This window comes from Corvus kubaryi, unplaced genomic scaffold (assembly GCF_017639235.1).
Source record: "Corvus kubaryi isolate FWS band 111438036 unplaced genomic scaffold, C.kubaryi_AGA036_p1.0 37398, whole genome shotgun sequence".
Classification (NCBI taxonomy): Eukaryota; Metazoa; Chordata; class Aves; order Passeriformes; family Corvidae; genus Corvus; species Corvus kubaryi.
Genome location: NW_024581137.1, coordinates 56,058,247 through 56,078,270, shown reverse-complemented (window position 1 = coordinate 56,078,270; position 20,024 = coordinate 56,058,247).

The window sequence follows — 20,024 nt, the reverse complement described above, 5'->3', positions numbered from 1 at the left end:
AATGCAACATTTGAAAAGTGGCCTAAGCTTATGGGAAATTACAAATCTCCTCAGTGCATTGAGCAGAAGGAACAATTCTCTTTCCAGGGCAGTTTTCTGATCAGAACCCTTTGTTCCATATGAACGGATGTGTGCTTAAGTCATTTTGCTTTTCAGAGTGCAGAGCCTCACCCCTTTAGTTTGTTCTTCACACCTGAATGAGTCTCACCTCCAGCAGGAACTTTGAGACCTTCTCAATGAGAACCAGAGCATTGTTCCTAACAGCACATCTCACACCAAAATTGCTTAGAAGTAGAAAGTGTTGCACAACACTGGGATGGAGAACAACAGGTAAATGTTCTCCCTCTTTTCAGGTGCTTTCTTTGTGGGGTCTGAGCCAACATTTGATGCCTTTGGCAAACTGAGTGAAACTTTCTCCTTGAGCAATCCCACAGAAACCAAAGGAACTCTCTGTGGAAGATGTCCTGCTCCCAGAGAGCAGAGACAGAGATATTTTGATCTGTGAAAGATCAAAATTTTTATCTGGGCAAGAGCCTATCCTGCTGGACAGGATTTGGGCAGAGAGATGGCTTGAAAGGCTTGGGGTAGATTGAAGGACAGACCCTTTATCTGGCACGCTTTGGGACTCATTCTCCCATTTGGCAGAGTCTGTGTTTTCCATCCTGTGGCCTTTAGCTACCATCAAATGTTGTATCTGATGTTGTTCACCCTTTTGTGGGGTGATGCCATTCCCCTGTCTCACCTAGGAGTGTGCAAAGCAGCTTTCTTCTCACATTTTAGGCTAGATTGCTCTTTATCTAGCAGGTCAATTTATTATTACTGTTTTCTCCTCCTTTTTGCAGGCAACCTTCATCCTGTGCCCTGGAAGGAGCTGCACTGGGGTGTGACTCTTTTGAGTGTGGTTTTGCACCAAATGAACTTCAGAGGTCCCTTTAAATATAAATCAGTGTATGTTTATGGCCTGAAGCCAAGACAGGAACATAAAAGGTGTAAATCCAGGCAGTAACTCGTGGCAGGCATTCCTAGGATGGTGCTCTGCTGGTGATAAGGTTCTGCTGTTTACATCAAAATGAGTAATGTGTCTGTCCCCCAAAGTGCAGGACATCCCTGCACTTGACTGGGCAGAGACAATGGGAGAGGAAGGGGAGAAGAGGACAGTGCTACAGGCTCCAGATGGAAATTTTCTTGCCTTTCCTAGTAAAGTTTCCCTCAGATAAGTAAATTCTGTGATCCTGTTGTTGAACACGTGCGTGCTTTGTCATGGTTTTCATCACCACAAGACAACACAGGTGGTTCAGACCAATTTCTCAGTTTGCACCTACAGTCTGTTATTCCAGCAAGCCTTTTGGTATTATCCCAGAATCCCAGAATGGTTTGGATAGGGAGGGACCTTAAAGATCATCTTGTTTTACATCTTCCACTATCCCAGGTTGCTCCAAGCCCTGTCCAACCTGGCCTTGGACACTGCCAGGGATGGGGCAGCCACAGTGTCTCTGGGTAACTTGTTCTGGTGCTTTATCACCCTCACAGCCAAGAATTTTTCCCTCATATCTAATTTAAATATCTCCCTTTTTAGTTTAAGACCTTTCCCATTTACGCTTACCTGTGTAAAAGTCGCTCTCCCTCCTTTTCCATAGCCCCCTTTAGGTACTGGAAGGGGCTCTAAGATGTCCCCAGAGCCTTCTCCTCTCCCTGAATAATGCCAGCTCCCTCAGCCTGGCTATTGAAATGGGCTTTATTAAAACCCCAGCCTGGTGTTAAAACCAGCCTGAATTCTTCTTGTGTAGGATCCAAGCTAAACCAGATTTTTATGATGCCACCACATCTACCTGATACGACTGGAATCAAAATAGTGGCTAAAATCAAAAGAGACCCAGCTTTTAAGGCCTTGTTAGAAATCACCAATAAATTCTCCCCTAAATGAACTCTTGAAAATGTCAGAATATATTCTACACTCCTGTCTGCAGTCCTTAGTTCTATGAAATGTGTCCCCTGGCACCAGTGGCTCCATGTCAGCATCTCTGCGAGTACAGACAAAGGAGCACAGAACAGAAAAAGGAAGTTTTCTTTCTGCAGGAGATGGTGGAAACAAATTAGGAGAGAAACCCCCTTTTAGCTTCCCCTCTCAATTTATTTTGATCCAAGATGCCTTAATTCATTTATTAAGCATCTCTTCTTGATCCCTGTCAGAACAGGGTCTTGCTTTAGGAAGGCTCTTGGTTCTTGTGCACAGAAGGGAATAACCTGGTTTACTTTTCCAGAGTTCTTGGCAGTTCCTGACCCCCTTGAACTAAAGTAACTCCCATTTCCGTCCATAATGCAAATGGGGTAAAAAGCTGGCAGATTTGTGCTGTTTGGGTCTCAGGTAGGAAGCAAAATTTTGCTACCAAAAGTTTGATCTTCTCTCTGCACAATTCCTGGTATGAAAGGAAGGGAATGTAGTGATAAAGTGTGAAATAAAAAGGGAAAACCTCCAGGAACTGGATTTGCTCTTCTGCCATCATGATTCTGGCATCCCATGATTTTCTGCTGGTCTTTGTATCTATTTTACCTTCTTATGAGAAGGGAGAGGGACTGGAGGTGATGAGCTGATGAGCACCAGGACCTGGATTGGAAGGGTGCAGCCATGGGAGGTGCATAAACCCAAGGGAGGGAGCATTTTTAAGTTCCTCACGTTTTCCTGAGCGAAAAATGGACAAATTGTCTAATCGGGCTCTGGTCATTTTATCCAGGTGCAAAATGAGGAGTGCACTATTCATTTCTCTGCTGTGTGTGAAGCACTGTGTCAAATTGGGAAAAAAACCCATCATAGAGTTATAAAAAGGCACTGCACAACAAGATAATGTTTTTGACAGTGAAAGGGACAGTTCCCAAATTCTCTGTTTTATCTCTTTGATAAACTCACTTGAATCACAACCTTTATTTGCAATGTGGCCACAAAAATATGTGAGCAAGAGGGTGATGAGCCTCTGAACAAAACCCTGTCTCTGAATGTCCTTGCTTTGACACAGCGGGGCAGAGGATGTTGCATTTTAAGTCTTAAATGGGGAATTTAAGGTTGAAGAGGGGAATGGAAGCAAAAACCCAAACGCCACGTGTGTGTGCAGGTGTCTGCTGTGCCACCTCCCTCTCCTGGATTCAGAGTGACTTTGGAGGTTTAAGGGAGGGAGAACAAATGTTTGACAACCTCAAACTCCACGGATCAGAGATATAATGAATATTGGTTTACAGTGATATTTTTAGGCTAAACAAAAATAGTTGGGAGTCAGGGCTGGCAGTGGAATATTTGCTTGCAAAGGTGATTGATACTAACTTTAATTAAAATAGATCCTCCCACACAAGTCCCCCCTCTCCCATTAAAACTCCTCTTGATATTACTATCCATTTATTGTTCATAAATAGCCAGAGGTTTTTACAGCTCATTCTTGGCCTGATCAACAGTAGGTTTGACCTTGAGTTTGAAAGATCTGGGGTTTAATAAATTCTATCCTTTTCCAGTTCATTTTTCTTCCTATACAAAAGTTTATTTAGTTTCTCCTTTCTCCTCAATCATCCACATAGTGTCTTATTTTGTTTTGTTCTACTTTATTTGCCATCTATAGCACTCTTATTTTTTTCCTCATCTCCTTCAATTTAATATATGCTCTTTGTCAGTGTTTGCTCCACAGCTGAGTATATTTTACATTTATCTGAATTAGATCTCATTTCTACCTATAACATTGATCTTCTATTGAAATTGTTCCTGTTTTTCTTCATCTGGCTACTCCTAATTCCTGAAGCTTTCATCCATTAGCTTGAAATGTACATTTTTCAATACCGTAGCCATAGTTATTTATAAAAATATCAAAAAAACCCTGCAGACAGAGAGCAGATCTTTCCATAAATCAGCGACCCAGATTTGCTCTGAGCTGTTTTTAGATGCAGCACATTTACTGTGACAACCCTTAATTTATATTGGGAAAGATGAAAATGTAACAAGAACTGGTATTGGAAAAAAAAATGTATTTAGGCCTCTTTCCCTTGTGTTTAGAAGAGTCTTCCCCTCAGAAACAGCAAGAAAACACAGTTTTAAGGCCATTAAAAAATTATGGCAAATTTAGAAGGTTTAGCTTTATCACCTCAAGACCTCTTTTTCCACTAAAACTTATTATTTTCATCTTTTTTTTTTGCCCTTAGTGCATCTTGACTGACAAGACTTTCCCTGGATCACGGCCTCTCCAAGACTGAGGACTTTTGGGAAAAGGGTTCAGTTTAAACTAGCAAGAGGAATGGGGCCACAACAATCCCTGGCAGGCACTTTTTGACACTAAAATATTTCTGGTTTTCTGTAAACAGCAGGATGTTTCTGATAATTGTATTTTCCCTGCAGTTTGGCTGTGGAAAGCCAGCTCTCCCTGTTTTCCTGCTGCTCATTTGTGAGGTATGAACTCTGCTCTGCTGGGCAAAGTTTCACTCTGGGTTTTGCATCAGTGACATTTGAGCTGCTCTGGGGTTAAACCTGGGCTCAGTAACGGGACTGGGGTTGATCTGTCTCATTATTTTTGTGACTCAGCTCACACCTACACAGTGTGGGGGCATCCAGATGAAATCCCACGTTTCAAAAGGAAGGCAGAAATATTTCCCCTTTTAGGATTTGTAGTCAATCCAAATTAATTGTCTGTAAAAGTTCTTCAGTTGTGGGATGAGGGGTGTTATGTCAAAATACCATAATCACGGTTGTCAAACATTATACAGCACACAGCTGATATTTCACCAGACATTTCAGTGAAATCAGGAAGAAATTACTTAATATTTCTTCCCAATATTTAATTTAAACCTACACTTTCATTTTAAGGCCTTTCCCCTTTGTGCTGTCACTGCATGCCCTCATAGAAAATCCATCTCCTTTTCCATAGGACAGGGTTGGGCAGCAGTTTAAATTCCCATTGAAGTTTGGACACCTCCCAGTTTAGAGTTTTTTTGACAAAATGTAAGTTGGCAAACTCCATAAATATATATATATATCTCCCCAAAAATCAGCTGCTTATTCCCAATGAATTAATTCTGGTGTTCTCTGATTTGGAGGGGTGGAAAGATAAAAATAGGGGACTTCTCAACAATCCTTGATACTTCAGAACCTTGATACTTCACAATTCTCTTCAAAACTTTATTGTGTCCTGCTTTGAAAGTAGCTGGCCTTTGTTTCCCTCCTCTTCTTGAGAGGCTGTTACAAAACCATAAATCCTGTAATTTCCACTCTATATGCATTCGTACTCCATTTCTACCTGTTTTATCCTGACTCTCAGTGACTTTTCATTTAAATCTCTCTCCATCTGCTTTCACCCAGCCTGTTCCCTCTCAGTCTTCATTTTTCAAGGCTGGAAACATTCTCTGACTCCCGAAGAGTTTCTCATTCCTCTGGCCAACCTGGACATCTCTGTTTTCCCAGCTTGGCCTTTCAGGCCCAGTAGAAAATTCCAGAAGAGCAGGTGAAGATCCCTGATTACTGGAATTTCATGGCAATGGTTATATTTCAGTCTGATTTTAGCTCTGAATGGTGAGTTTACTTTTCATTGTCATGGGAATATTGGGATAAGAGCACTGGATTAGACTTGGGGATTGAGCCTGGGCCTGATGTGTGGTGAAGATTAAAGATTGCTAAAAACATTTACCATTATATGTTTTTTTCTCATTAAATCATTTGGTGAAGTTATGCCAGGCCCAGTCTTGATATAAAAGGGTTTTAATGAGGGAAAACACAGAAAATGTTGCCAAACCCAGAGATCCTTCACCATAATTTGTTCATGCCTTGGATCCAAGAACATGAGCTGGCGTTCTCAGGTGCCAAGGCATTCAGGGATGCTGCAACTCAAATTTATCCTGCTTTTCTTCTGGATAGCTGTGTAATATCCAGAGTAATTCCAAGAGATGTTTATTATTGCAAATGTGCTACTGGCATGTGCTAAGAGATTTCTGATTCAGGCACACAACTGAATCTTTCTATTAAGATGATATTGGGAAAACATTTTGCTGTTGGCCTCTAGAACTGCATGTGGAGCCTGGAAAACACCTTCATTAAAACACAAAAAACCAAGAAAAAGCCAAAAAATAGCAAAACTTCAACACCTAATGTACTGAAATAATCACAGACTCATAGAATGGGTTGGGTTGGAAGGGACCATAAAGAACATATTTCCTGCTCTTCACAAGAGGCTTAGGTCTGAGTGGGAAACGTGGTGTGTAATCCAGTGTTCATGGATTAAAGGAAACAGAAGAAAAAAGAGGAAGAAAGAAAAAGTCAGGCAGAAAACCTCTGTTTATCTCTCATGAGCTAAAAATATTACCAGTATGTCAGGAAAAAATATTATTTTGAGATGACATGTTAGAGTTCCAATGCTGGGCAATACAGAATGGTCTACCCATTCTGAAATTGTAAAAATTATAGGATTTATAACCCTGAGGTAAAAAAAACCATAGAATCATTTGGGCTGGAATAGATTATTTAGGTTATTGAGTCCAACCATAAACTTAGTACTGCCAGGTCCAGCAGTGTATACAAATAAAAGGTGTAACACACTCTTTATAACATACATTATTTTTTATGTTTTAAATTCTCCGACACTATCTGGCACCCAAAAGTGAAGAGGGTTAATACTGAGCTGGCAATGAATTGGTAAAAAAGCTTAAAATGTTTAATTTTGTATTTGACAGCTGTGGCTGCAGAAATTACTGTCAGTCAGGCTACTCTGGGCACAGGGAGAATTAAGGTGGAGTTCCATAGTAAATAATTTCATTGGTAAATTTGGTGGGATATCTTTTGCATCCAGTGCTGAAGAATCTCAATCTGCACACCTGGTGGCTCAGGTGTCTGCTTGTAATTAATGACAAACCCATTCTTTTCCAGGATGGTTTCAGGAGAGTTTTAGCCACTGTTTTAGAGTGAGATTAATCGATACAAATGCTTCACTATTGACTGATTTTAATAGGGACCAAAACGGAGCTTTTTTTACATAAACATTTTGAGTATTTTTATTCCTTGAATTACGATGACAAAACAAAATTGTTTTTACAATGATTTAACTTCCTCAACTGCTGTTTTCCAGCTCATAAATCACAGAATCACAGAATGATTTGGGTTGGAAGGGACCTTAAATCTCAGCTTGTTCCAATCCCCTGCCCTGGGCCGGGACTCCTCCCACTATCCCAGCTGAGTTAACTGATAGAATTCCTTGTGCTGTATCTATAGTGTTTGGGATGCTGGGATAGTCTCCAATCTGGGTATTATTTGGGCCTGGATTAAGTAGCATTGGAAAGGAGAATGAAAACATCCTGGGTGCATTTCAAAGATTTATTTCAGGGTGTTTTCTCATCATACAGGACCCTGAACACTGCTTGAATTTCTAGCAAGATGAAATTTTAGGTATGTGGTCCAACTTGGATTTTGGAGGCGTGCAGGACAGAAATCAAATTCATGCAGAGATTAAAAAAAACTTCTCTCTTTTCTTACAACTTACAACACACCTCAGGGAGATTACTGGACATTGAATAATGCTTTTTCTTATTATTTTCCTTATTTTTTCTTCCTGAACAAATAGTTTTAGCAAATCCCAGTTGTATCACATTGAGTAATATCAATTTTAATAGCAGTTTTGTGTTCCCATTCTGCCAATGCCTTCACTAAAAGATCATCTTTTTCTCTTTACTCCCCACATTTCCAATGTAAACCTTAGTGGAATTATCAGCACTTTTGGAGGCTGGTCTCTAATGAAAGAAAATAGAGATAATTGGTAAGAACGACAAATGTATTAAAGACAGAAAAATGAGCAAAATCAGTCATTAATATGAGTGGCATTTTGCAGAGAGAAAATTCAGCTTTCAGAATTGTGCAATGTCTGAGTCAAAACTTTTTTGAGACTTGAAGTTGAGCTGTAATTACTCCTTTTTAAAGCTTGAATGCATACACAGTTCAGTGTGACAAAAATAAACTTGTTTGAAACACAGTCCTGAATAAATAAAATGAACAATAAAGAGCTCAGGAAGGCAAGATTTTTTTCAGCTATAACAAAAATAGTAAAACCTTTTTGATTTACTGAAATATAGAGAATATAAATTTAATGCTGAAGTAAAAGTTGAGGGGAAAATGAGAGCACACCTTGACACCTGCAAAAAGGAAACATTTGCTGAAGAAATAATATCCCTGATCGTTGCTGGAAGGTAACTTCTGTCTTTTTGACCAAGAGGAAATCACATTTAATGTCAGGTAAAGAGTGTGTACACCAACAAACCACGTGCAGCTAATGTTGTACTGAAAATCCAAACCTAAATCCAGCCTATTTGGCTGTGTGTTCTTTATGACTTCTACTTGAGCCTGCATTTCTGATTTGGAAGTGTTGCTTCTAAATCATATAAATTGCCTCTGAGGTGACTGTTACTGTATTTCTGTTATTGAGAGGCACAAATTCTTCTCTGATACACTTGGAGACCCTTGTGAGGTTAGAGAACTAAAAAGTTGCAAGAATCCCATTTTAGGTGCTTTGCACTTGTTTTTGGAGCCTTGAAGAGATCCCAGTCATCCTTCTTTCCCCGTAGTCTTTGTCCAGCTATGTGTTATAAGGGCTAAATTGTAAATTTCAATGTGTATTTGTGTTCATAAAGGATTTTTAAAAGTAATCTTGGAAGAAAAATTAGGGTTATTTTTGTATTTTTTTCCTTTAAAAATACAATGAGAACCCTAAGAATTCTTTCCTGTTGGAACCAGAAATGAGATAATCTTCAGAAGTTCAAACCAGGACATGCAAATCTGGTAGATATGAAATACTTGCACAAAATATGACTCAAATATTCATCTAAAGTTTCTTGGCTCACGCCAAGGACTGACTCTGTTGGTCTCAGAAAAGCATTGGCTTTGGGGCTTAGCCACTTGATGACCTGAAACGGCCAACCCAGACACAAAACATCTTAATATTTCTTCCCCTGACATGAATTAAAGTGATAAATGTAACCCCAGAGAGAACAAGATCCTTTTAATTTTTCATTGACTCCATCAAGAACTAAGATTGGGCTTTGTTTCATCAGTGCTTTTATGTGTCCTTTGTCAAACTTCTGATGCATTTTCATCTTCTCCTATACTTCTGCTTTTCCTTTGGAACCTTGGGGCAAAACAATAAAAGAAAATAATGTTTAAAAAAAGGGACAAGAAGCAGTAATACAGCAGATCTTTTCTTGGATGTCAGGCAGTACAGGAGTGACGAGGGAGGGAAAAACTGGAGAGTGAGAAAGAGCTTTCCTTCCACTACATTGTAGAAAATTATTTATCATTGCTGTCTCTTGGGGATGGAAGGACAGGATCAGGGGCAGAACACATTTCTCATGTTAAAGCTGTTTCCTGAGAACGTCAGAACCCTTTTGCTAAAACATTACTTGCCCTGTAGAGAACCAAAGGGGATAACTCAGTGAGTTTTTCAGTCTTGAACTACTGAACTTGTTCTAAATACTGAATTTTAAACCTTCACTCATGCCTATGTCTTGTTCCTTGCTATTTCTTTGTCTCCAAGTATTCCAAGTGCTTTTGTATCTTGCCTTCTTGTAGTGAAGAACAAATCTGAAGAACAAATAAGATTATTAAAGACTTTGTTTGCCTTTTTCTTCCTTCTCCTTTACCGAGAATTCCCCAGTCTGGTACTTCCTGAGGTATTCTGTCTTCTCAAATGTAGAACAAACAAAAACTCACTGTTTTGGCTTCCTGCCAGAGAACTAATTAGCAAAATAAGACAAAATGAAGCATGTATTTGAACCAGAAATCTAGCTTACTTTGAGCCCCTATAAAGCTGACACAGGAACAGGGTGCCCAGAGAAGCTGTGGCTGCCCCATGATCCCTGGAAGTGTCCAAAGCCAGGTTGGATGGGGCTTGGAGCAGCCTGGGATAGTGGAAGGTGTCCTGCCCATGGGTTGGAACTGGATGGATCTTGAAGACTCTTCCTACCCAAAGTATTCCATGATTCAGTGACTCCAAAAGTGAAATTAATGTGCTCCTAGCATAAGGTCTCATCCCTGGGACTAGCCTGGATTTAATTTGATGCCACTCCCATGGTGCAGAGTTTGCTTGTTGAATTCTCATCACAATTATTTCTGTTTCCATAACCACTTCCACTGATCTGAGCACCTCACTAACAGAGATTTAGACACTGATTCTTGAGCCTGGGAATTGTTTGAGGGTGCTGTTTGGTCCAGGAAGAAGACTTACCAAGAATAGTCATGTCTGAGTACCTCACAACAGTTTTACTCGGGGCAATGTAATCGTATTTCATTTCTGACCCTTATTACATGGGCAACCCTACCTTAAAAATGAAAATGAGTTCATCACAAAATAAGAATGCAAAATCAGTCAACTTCTTTAGCTTGCACTGCTCTGATCAGAAAGCTGTTCCAGCAATTTCCTTCCTTGTTTGTTTAAAAATTTCCCACTTCCATCTTAATTTCCAGCTGACATTGGCATATGGTTCAGAGTTGTCAGGAGACAGCATTGAGTCATTCCCCAGTGTCACAGTGTCTGGGACTCAGGCTCAGTGGAAATGTACCCAGTGGATTTCTCTGCAGCTCAGCAGTGATTCTGGACTCTCTAGAATATGTGGTGAGAAAGAAGCATTTTCTGGATTCAAGACCTCTGGGAGTTCAGCTGTAAATGATTTGAGCTGTGAAAATAAAATGTATTCTTTAGTCACAACTGTGGTGCAGCTGTATCAGGATCGTGCCTGTTCTTGCATTTAAGCCATGAATTCCCTGGCTGTTCCAGGACTGTGCAGCTTCTTGTCTGCACAGATGAGATAAAGGATTTGCTGTCTGGTTGGAGATATTGCACAAAACTGTAACTAATGGACTGACTGAACAATCAGCCTTTTAGCTGAGTGTTTCCCAGGAGCTCCCCAGGTGGGGATTTCAAACAGCTCTGGAGATTCCCCCAGACATATCCTGTTCAGTCCAGGCCAATTTGTGCAGTTAAACGTGCTGATAACACCCTGGAACAAGTGACTCAGGGATTTCCAGGCAATCCTTTATGCTGAAGTTCTTGAAGTGTGCAGAGATGTCTGCAAACAAAAAATGCAGACTTTCCAGTGGATGCAGAGATATTCATGTAGTCTTACAAGTCTACAGTCTTGTAGAGGTGGCTGAGAGATTTAGAAGGGTTTTTGCATGTGATTAATATTATTGATAAAGTTGGATTGTAGATCTGATGGAGTGTTCACATGGGACCATGGAGCAGCTGGATTGTCAAATGTGAACTGAAGAGTTTGGGAAGGCTCACGAGCTTTAGCTGAAGTTCTCTTTCGAAAGAGCCCCCTGTGACCAAAGCCAATAGTGCAGTTTGAGAGATTTGATTTCACACATGAACTTTGTCATATAACAAGACCCTAAAAAACCTAGTTTTGTTTTCATTTTAACAAATATTAAGCCTTTGAGCATCTGTGCAAAACTTCTATTTCAGAATGAAAAGAGTTTCTCTGAAGAGTCCATTCTTTAGAGTGGAAAGAAAGAAGGGGATGGTAGTCCTAGTACCTATTTCTACCTCTACATTTCTTCCTCTACATTACTACTCCACAGACCAAGACACAATACAAGCCACACGTGGGCAGATAAAATCCATCTATATGAAATTTTTAAAAATTAGTATTTGGAGAAGGAGTGGAAGAGTTGGTGGAGAAATCCATTTGGGCTCCATGGCCATTTATAATCCACAGTGCCAAAGGTTTGTTGTTACCTTTTAAATACTCTGTATTTCACTTCTGCTATTTGCTTATCAAAACTATTTTTGGCTCCTTACACCACGGCATATAAAACATAATTCAGCATGGCCTGGAGGAGTTTTGTTAATGTCAATGAGCACACAGCACCCAGTATTATTTTCAAATGAAATGTCTTCACACAGCTATTGAAAGTGTACGTGGTGGAGTTGGTCATGTTGATTCATTAATCTGAATAAATAAAATAGCAAACTATAATTTTTCAAACACCAAAAATTCTATTTAAATATTTTAAGCTCACTGCATCCTTTACTGAGTTATGAATTTCAATAAAGTAGAGGTAAACTCAATTGTAAAAACAATATACAGTCATTTCTCCAGTTTGGAAGTTTCTTTTCCTCTGTACCTAAAATATGGTGTCATTAGTATCCACCAGGCTTCTTCTGGCAATGCAAATCTTTCTGTCAAGGCTTTTTTGTGGTTTTTTTCCAATGATATATAGCAACAGTAATGAGCATAGATACATTTCACTGCATCCCAGGTCTGAAACTTTCGTTTGCTTCTCCCAGGTACATAAATACCTGGTAAAGGAAGATACGGAATGCTTGGAAAATCAACCCTGAACTGTTTAAAGGCTTAATGTGACAGCAGTTGTGTTTCTTAAATATGTAAGAAGGTTCCCAGACTGCAGCTTTCCCCTCCTCCTACTCACTGGAGCCATGGAGATGAGTCTCCAAGTCAGCTACACCTTGGGAATAGTGTGCTTTAAAATTGATTTAAATTTTACACAGTGTAAGTTCATTTCAATAAACCATTTTTTTTTAAGGTTTATAAACTCTATTTAGTAAAGAATCTCTCGTGAAAATACACCCAGGTTTGGCTGCCAGGTTTGCATAATTTATTTCTCTGTTATTTCAGTGGGATATTTTATGAAGCTGGAAAAGTATTTTGCAGAGGGCTCTGAGCTTCCCCTGCAGTGGAGTAAAGGAAGGTTTCCACAGCGTCCTGGTTTAATGCAGAGATTAATGAGGCTTGAAACTCAACTGGGGAAGAATTTAAAGAACTGGATTTGCTCTGTGGCTCCTGCCTGAAGATGAGGTAAACTGGGAATTGTTGTGCTGGGTGAACACGAGCTGATATCATGGAGGGTGACGTCAAGAGAAGTCCCCAGGCCACCCCTGAATCACTTCTTTGCTGCAAAGCCGCACTCTGACCCCTGGACTGAGCTTTGCCTCACTGACATCTCCCACTCCCTTCATTAGAGGGGTTTTGGCTCTTTTTCCGAGGGTTGGGAAGCAAAGTCTGTGATTCTGGAACTGTGAAACTGAAGACACCACAAGAGATCAAACCAGAGCCTGACTTGCTCCTGCTTTTGGGATGAAATCAAAAGATTTCCTCAGGGCTCGAGAGCTTTGTGTTTCTTAAAGGATCAGTTTCTGAAATAATGAAATGAAATGAAACAGTAAGTTTTCAGGGGAAAAAAAAGCACCCAAAGAACGCAACAACAAAACCTGACTTTTGCTATTGTAGAGACAAACTTACTAAGTATTGGAGTGTAATAAAAACCTCAAGCGTTAACAAGGGAGTATTAAGAACAAAAATCCCACAACCTATTTACAAAAGCTCCCCCAAACCTATTCTTCTTTAAATTGCTACATCTTTAGTGGTTGTGACTGAAAAAAATGGAAGCTGCTGATAATGAAGTAATGTTTCTGAAGCTGATACTTGGCTTTCTATAACTCAGTGATTTACAGTTTGTGCACAAATAACCTTCCAATTGATTCTTTTTCTCCTTGGACGGATGGGCTTGAAGGTATTTTTTGGCTGTTCTGATTCAGCAGCATTGAAGCGTGGCTAAAAGTGAAATTCTTTCTCTCCTGGCAGCGTGATAATACTGCCAAACATGAAACTATGAACAGAAATAAAACCTGATGTTGAAAAGTCTGTCAATCAAAAAGCTCAAATTATTCAGCTTGATGGACTGGGTTTGAGCACATAAAACAGGGCAACAGAGTCCAAAAGGGAATGTAAGAAGATGTGATGTGCCTCTGCTTTTAGCTTTGATTCAGCAACAAAACAATCTTTCTCCCAAATCTGAAAGAGTCTGAGGTCACAATCTCCAAGACACTAAAATTTCCCTTCTTTTTCATTTTTTAAATTTTTAATATTTAAAAGGGAAGGGTACAAAGGATGAGTCAGGAAAGCACCTTGCTGCAGCAGCTGTCACACGATTCAAACACTGCGAAAGAATCTGAGGAAATTCCTCAGTTTTCTGGACCCAGCCCAATAAATTGTGGTAACTCAGTCATTAATTCTCCAAACAAATGAGCAAGGGCGTCTCCTGCTCTCTGCAGACATCTCAGGACAGGTGGCTCTTAGTTTCCAAGGGCATTCCCACATTTCCACATCAAAGGATAAACCTTAGAATAAATTGGATTGGGTTATTGTTTCCTTGGAATGAATCAGCACGGGGTTGTTTGGTTTTGGTTGGGGTTTTTTTTGGTTCAGTTTGAGGTTTTTGGTTTTGGTTTTTTGTTTTTTTGGTTGGTTGGTTTGGGGTTTTTTTGGTTTGGTTTGGTTTTTTGTTTGTTTGGTTTTGGTTTGGGGATATTTTTGTGTTTTGTTTTTGGTGGTTGGGGTTTTTTTTGGTTTTTTGTTTTGGTTTTGGGTTTTTGGGGTTTGGGGGGGGGGGGGTTTGTAGGAGTTTTTTGTTGGATTTGTGTTTTCCATGGAGATCCAAGGGACAACTTTGCATGCCTTTATGGATGAAGTGTGGAAGACAGGCGAGGTGGACAGGGAGAGAAACACACCCCATGTCCTACCCGAACTGTCCAGCAAGCCAGTGGCAGAATAAAGAGGGAAAGGAAACGTCCTCTGTTCCAGCTCTTCTTCCTGATCAACCTTTGGGACAAAGAGGGACATGTTAGTGCTGCAAGTTCAGGCTTGGGGCTCCTGAATCAAAAGCAAGATTCCCTAAATCTTGCATTCCTATCCCCTCACATGTCCCCAACACAACAACCTTCACCCTCTGACTCCCCAGCAGAATCAGGAATTCAATTATTTGCAATGTCTGCCAAGTGCTTGGGAAGTGAACAATGCAATAAAAATTCCAGGCTTTATTAATATTTCAATTCCTTCTCTGCTGTGGTGTGGGATTCCAATGAGATCCTGCTGCCACGGAGTGTCTCTAGAAAAGAAATCCTCCCATAAATTCACACATCCCTAACTGGCTTTATGTGATTTGTTAGAAACTGATTAGGCTTGGGGAGGAATTAATCCTCCTCCAATCAAGCACTTCAGCTGAAAAGAGTTTTGAAGAGATGTCTTTGAAAAGAAAGAGATTTGACAACACAGATATTAGGAACTCTATAATTTTATGCTCATCAAACTTTGGTATTTTAAGCCGTGGATTCTACAGAATCAAAGCAAACAAGAACCTATAATGTGCATGAAACTGTAGAATACAAAGTGTTCATCTTTGAGGTAATTAAACATTGTTATCAAACATGCTCTGCTTTAACAGGCTTCACTCTTTCGCAGCTCCAGAGCTGGAAAACCTCTTTCAAAAATTGAAGACTCCCAGGACTCAAAATTTACCTGCCTACATGAATATCTAATAGAATTGAACTGCCAGACAGCTCATCTTCCTTTATTTAGGCATAGACAGAAGCCTCATCATCTACAGCTTAAAACAAATAAACCAGGGAGAGAATTTTCTCAACCAAAATACCCATGGTGTAGTGGATAATTTTGCAAGCAAAGGCAGCACTGTTAGTACATTTCTCAACATTAAACAGCAAACCAGATGATTCCAATGGTTGGTGAAGGTGTGGGGAACATATTTTTGCTCGTTTATAGGTTCTGGGAGTTTCAGCCTCTCCAAGTCCCACTGAAACACCAAAGAAATTGCATTCTTTGTTTATTTAGGGTCTTTTGATAGTCCCAGATTTGCTCTACTCAGACATTACTTTTTAACCTAATTGAGTCAAATTCACTTGTTATTTGCTGAATTCAGTAGTGGAAATGCAGTTTGGGAATGTCTAGACGAGGTTTCTGTGTCTCCATCCACCTGCTGCTAACTGCATTATTCACCTTAAAGCAATAGATACATGCAATTTATACAATATACACTTCAAAGGAGTGCATGTGTGCAGGAAAATTACTCCTGAAACACAGGGAACAAGCCACATTTACTGCACTTAAGCCTGTAAATGTTTCCTCCAGCTCAAGTTGTAAGTGCCTGTGCACTTAATGCTCAAGAAAGTAATAATAAAAGTAATAACAGGGCTCTCATCCTGATTCCTGGTCCTGAGTTCCCACAGGGTTTGTAGATTTACTTACTCTTGCATCCTGCAGCATCTGAATTTTGTTGAATTGTACAGAAATATTCTTATGTAGGAGTTTGCCACTTGTGTGGCTTTTCCTCCCCCTCTCTCGGTGAAGTGCCAATTAATGCAGACCAGCAATACATGAAATTAAGGGGTGGATTTGAGGAGTTGATTGAGAATTGCTTCCCTGCACTGCCAGTTGTTTACCTTTGTTAGCACAACCTGCATTTACAATTATATTGCAGATCCAAACGGGACACATTGTCCCAAAATTACTCATCACAACAGTATTCAAACCATAAAAGAATCCCATCTAAGACCAATTTTCATTCCAATTTTTATAGGGGCGTATTTAGCTTTTGGCAGAACTAATTTAGAAAAGGTAACTCATTTTGGAGCAGTCACACCAGGGTTGTTGTGATGGGGGCAGTTTAATGAAAATGTTCCTAATAATTATGAAGTGACCTTTTGCTGTTTATTGAAACATTCATTTTATGAGTGTCTCCTCAAGAAAAAAGAAAAAAAAAGTACCAGGTGGCACAGAAGAAGGGTAAAAGAGTATATTAAGGATTTATTTTAATCTTCCAGTATCTGTATTCTCAAACTTAATATTCTAATCCAGTTTAAAACTTTCTTCTGCCTGTTATCCCTTACTATTATAAGGCACAGACTCTTGTGGCTCACTCCAGAAATACAACACCTCATCCCTGCAGGACCCAACTCCACAGGCTTGCATCTCTCCAAGACTTCATCCTAATTCCTGGCTCCCAAGCCACGTTCCTTCCTCCCTGGCTGCTCTGGTTTGACGTTCAGCAGTGTTCACACACAGATCCCTCCACGTCCGTGGGTTTCTCTGAGCGCCACCACCAGAAACTCTCCAAGCCACACTGTGATTTTGTTTGCTGCACAGATGGATGTGCACTCAGGATAGGGAGCTCCTCACCCAGGAAAATGATTAAAAATGGAGATTAATGAGGGGATAGGACAGACTGCACCAATCAGGGGCAGGATGTGGCCAGACAAGCACTTTGACTATCCCCTGTTTACAGATGCTCATTTCCCCTTCTCTCTCTGCTTTCCCATTCTTGTTCCTCCCCTATCCTCCTCCATAATTCCACTTCCCTGCCTTTGTTCCTTCTCCTAACCATCTCATAGTGGATTTTTTACCATCCCAGGATGTTTTTCCCCTACAACCCTTCCTGTACCCCAAACCCTTTTCAGTCTGTCAAGCCTTCCATGCCCTGTCCCATTAACTCATGGTGATGTTTCACCCTCAAATCAAGGTTCCAAAGTTTAGTTATTCAGGGTTAAGGTCAGGGTTCTCCTGGCACAGCCCTGGGAGCAGCTGAGGCTCATTTATCTGCTCAGGTTATTTGGGTTCTCCTGCATTTGTGGAAATCTTTTTTTTTTTTTCCTTTTTCACAACCAAACACCTCCTGTTTTGCAGAAAACCCTGCAGCCATCAGAAGTAACACGAGCGTGTCCTAAATCTGTCTGTCTGAAAACACTAAAAAGGCCCTGAGCTTTTATCTTCTCTGTTCTTGATAGTTTCTGCCAGTGGTTAAGCTGGCCTAGGCTGAGTGCATTGGGAAAGGGAAAAGGGAAGGGAAAGGGAAAGGGAAGGGAAAGGGAAAGGGAAAGGGAAAGGGAAAGGGAAAGGGAAGGGGAAAGGGAAGGGAAGGGAAGGGAAAAGGGAAGGGAAAAGGGAAAGGGAAGGGGAAAGGGAAGGGAAGGGAAAAGGGAAGGGAAAGGGAAAAGGAAAGGAAAAAGGAAAGGAAAAAGGAAAGGAAAGGAAAAAGGAAAGGAAAGAAGAAATGGGGATTTGGTGCTTCCATGACTCGGATGGAGCTTGTCTGACAAAACAGGTTATCAAGGCTGAAGAACAAAACTCAAACACAATTTTTCTGTCCTGCTGTATTTGATCCCAAATCTTATTTTTCTGTTCAAACACTTGCAGTCAATCAGATGTCTCTGTTGTCTCAGAGAGGATGCCAAAAATAGGAGAGGGGGGCTGAAAGGTCAATGCCAAGGAAGCTGGAATTGCATGTTTGAATTACTCAGCTTGGTGACATTTTAAATGAATTAGTGTGGATTGCAAAAAAGTAGAAAAATCAGAATAAAAACAAGGTTGGGGAACGTGCAGAAATGTTGCAGAGCCCTTCAGTGCCATGAGCACCCAGCAAAGAGCTTGCAGCCATTTTTATCTTGAAGAAATACAAGATAAATTCACGCTGATCTGCTTCTCTAAGTAAAATAACTTGCACAAAAGTGGGTTACGTTGATTACGGCGTATTCAAATGATTAATTACAAGTTTTATGGGTTTCCAGTTTGATTTTGGTGGCACAACATTATAAATCAGGCACAACCCCATCAACACTGATAGACTGGCACTGGTTTGGATTGGTGTGAGGAGGGGATAGAAATGTAAAAGCTCAGAGGAAAAGCTGTGTCCTTAACTGACATTTCTGGAGTGGATTTGAGGGAGTGACTCTTGATTTATATCACGAGGGAACTGCAATTCCTGTTTGGAAATGAGAGCAAGTATGGAATAAAATAATATTCCAGTAAAAGGGATACATTCTGTCCATCTGAAGATGCAAAAAAAAATGGTTTTTTTTTTTTCCTAGCTGTACAAATAAAAGTAATTTGGATCACTTTCATGCAACATTAAACACTTGTCGCAGCTGGGGTTGTCAGAGCAGGAATCTTCACCTGCACCACTCCCCTGTGCTCTGCATAACTTGGTTCACACACTCCCAACAATCCATAGAACCTCTGCAAAATCAACTGAAGTTGTGTGATCCAGTGCTAAAAGTTTATTTAAAAAAAACCCCAAAACCTTAATCAGGCTGCTAAACCAACCTTTTTTTTTAAATAATAGTCCATCTGTAACAATTCTTGCATCACACTTCAGTCCCAACAAGCTATTTAAAAATAACACTGAAGTGGGGACATAATTCACATCAAGGATGGGGCTTTACAAGTGGGGAGTTTACAAAGAGGGGCATTCTCTTATCTGGTGCAATGAATGAGCTCCAAGTGAAGGAAAACCTTGGCCAGAAGTAAAATTCTTTCAGGGTTTTGAGAGGTATTTCTGTTGAAATGAGCTTTTTACAATAACATTTAGAAATTCAAAGCAGTTATCCTCATCTACAGGTGCTTGAGGTGACAATTTGCCAGTGTCTTGTAAGGCATAATGGCCAGAAATTAGGAGAAATTTTGTGCATCAGGAGGAATTTCTTCATGGAAAGGGTTGTTACACCTTGGAATGGGCTGCCAGGGAGGTGGTGGAGTCCCCATCCCTGGAGGTGTTCAAGAATCGACTGGACATGGCACTCGGTGCTCTGGTCTGGGTGACAAGGTGGGGATCAGTCAAAAGTTGGACTTGATCTCAGGCTTAAATGACTCTGTGGTAAAGGCTAGAATCAAAGTTTATAAAATATAGAATGAAAACATGTATATGTGCGAGAATATTTCTCAAGATAAGTAGGACAGGAAAAAGTGGTTTAAGAGTGTTCTGTGAGCTGAGAGATAATTTATATCTTCTTCTATTACCTGAAAAATTAATGATTAGCAAAGTTTCTGAATTTAGAGTACCGTGACAGCCACAGAGTGGGGTTCATCTAAGAGGTGCAGAGCAGAAAAAGGAAATGGCAGGAAATAGAGGTTAAGTGAGGGCATGGCCAACAAGAACAGCTGAAGGAGGTGTTTTCCAGCAGGAAAAGCTGATGGAAACTAGTAACAGCAAGAGAGCTCCACAACGTAAGTTCTTAACATTCAACAAGTTGCTGCAAATAGAAAACAATTTTCTGAGTTCAAAATGTGGGGATTAGAAGCTGTATTTCAAATTGGAATCCAATCCCTAACAAAAAGGACCACCTGGGACCACTGGACAAGGGCAGCGCCTTCAGCTCCCTCAGAGCCTGCCTTTGCATCTGCAGAAGGAAGGGAAACTGAAAACCCAACCTGGCTGTGGT